Source organism: Fragaria vesca, linkage group LG7, assembly GCF_000184155.1.
Source record: "Fragaria vesca subsp. vesca linkage group LG7, FraVesHawaii_1.0, whole genome shotgun sequence".
Lineage (NCBI taxonomy): Eukaryota > Viridiplantae > Streptophyta > Magnoliopsida > Rosales > Rosaceae > Fragaria > Fragaria vesca.
In genome coordinates this window covers 4,992,372-4,994,293 of record NC_020497.1, presented here as the reverse complement: position 1 = coordinate 4,994,293, position 1,922 = coordinate 4,992,372, and positions in this window count along the sequence as shown.

The window sequence follows — 1,922 nt, the reverse complement described above, 5'->3', positions numbered from 1 at the left end:
TAAACATAGAAACACAATATCTCAGAATTTTTTGTTTCCATTTTCGCTGCTCGACCCGCCCATGCTGTACTTGATCCGTCCAGATTGTACGCAGAAGCATACTGTATCTTTTAGCAGTGTCGACCATCTTTGAAGGCAGCATCATCACATAGTTCGTGTTTTAAAGGATCCAGAAATGGTCAGATAAAAAGCTTAGATCAGTATTAGCTTAAATGTGGGGATGGGAAAGATGAAGATCAAGTTACACAGAGAATGTATCATTAGCCTCGGCCTTATTCCAGATCTCTAATTTAAACTGGCTACATACACATCATGATTTCAAAGCAGCAGCAAAACTGTAGAAAAGGGTAACAGAGACGACGAAGCGTTAAGATACTGCAACCCAAGACACAGCAGAAAACTTTCCTATGCAAGAAGATCACTAATGGAGATCTTCCCGAGCTCAATATAACAGTCTTCGCAAAATCATGAAGATTCAAGCAGTCACTGAATATGTAATCAATTGGTCTCTTCTTATCATAGTTGATAAGAAGGTGCATCACTACAGTATTCACACAATGGTACTGTTCGTTTTTAATTAAATCCCAGCAACGTTAGCAGAAACACAAAAATAACATACAACACAAAAATGTATGGTCAATATAAATTTCATGCTCACTTGTTAAACTAAAAAATCGCAACGTAACCCAATTAACGTCTGGTTCATGTAGTAGAACTGATCAAGCTGATGACAGCTCTATCGTTATTCATTAAACCGATTTAGGATTACAGATTTAGACTAGAAGTACTAGAACACTCTTTTTTACTGATTCTAGTACAATAATAACATGAAAATTTCAAGAACAGATCAGAATACAAGAACCATACAAAAAGTTCTACCCGAGAAGATTGCGCCTAATGGACTGCAATTCAGATGCAACATCACTGATATCCTTTCTGTTTGTGGGGGATTCAACAGAACATGCAATTGTTGGGAAAGAAGTGGCTGCCTAATACAAGGCCGACGGATAATTAGTTATCCCAGGATCTGACTTTCCCACCCCTCGTGTGATTTGCGGAAATAGCAACAAAAAGAAGACACGATATTTAACGAGGTTCGGCAATATGCCTACGTCCTCGGGGCAGCAGTAGTACTTTCTTCCACTATACTAAATAATGGGATTACAAGAAACACTCACTCTATACTAACTAAAGTGGTAACACACCTCTCTCTCTCAAGAGGAATTTTCTTCTCACTAATCACTCAAGTGAGGATCACACTACAACTATCACAAACTCTCTATTTTGTTTGTGACTCTGCCTTGGGTTGTTTGCTGCAAGCTTTCATGCCTTTATATAGGCAAATGGTTTCATGCACAAACCATGCATTCCATAAACATGCAAGGGAAGAAAAGTCAAGTTTCTTCCATGATTCATGCTCAATGTCTTCATTCTCATAAATGCTTGTCTTCCTCCATCTTCAAAGATTGCTGCCACCACCACCCTAAGCTTATAGCTTTGTTTCTTACATTTCAAAATATACTGCACCCACTTTGCTATTCATATAGCAACCGGCCTTATTTTCATTGAATGGGTCACCAAGGCTACAGCAACAAATGCTTTCCTCATGCAGTAAACACCACATGAATTTCAACCTCCAATTAAGGAGGGACTGACCCATCAATCTCCCCCTCCCGACTTAGTTGGAGGGCTGCGCCATTCCTGATGCACTTCTGCAAAACTCAAACTTCTCATTCGATAATGACTTAGTCATCATATCTGAACTGTTGTCATCTGTGTGAATCTTCTCAAGCTGTAGTTGCTTGGCTTCTAGCACATCACGTATCCAGTGATACCTCACATCAATGTGCTTTGACTTCGAGTGAAAACTCGAATTCTTACTCAGATGAATTGCACTTTGACTATCACAATGCAGAACATAC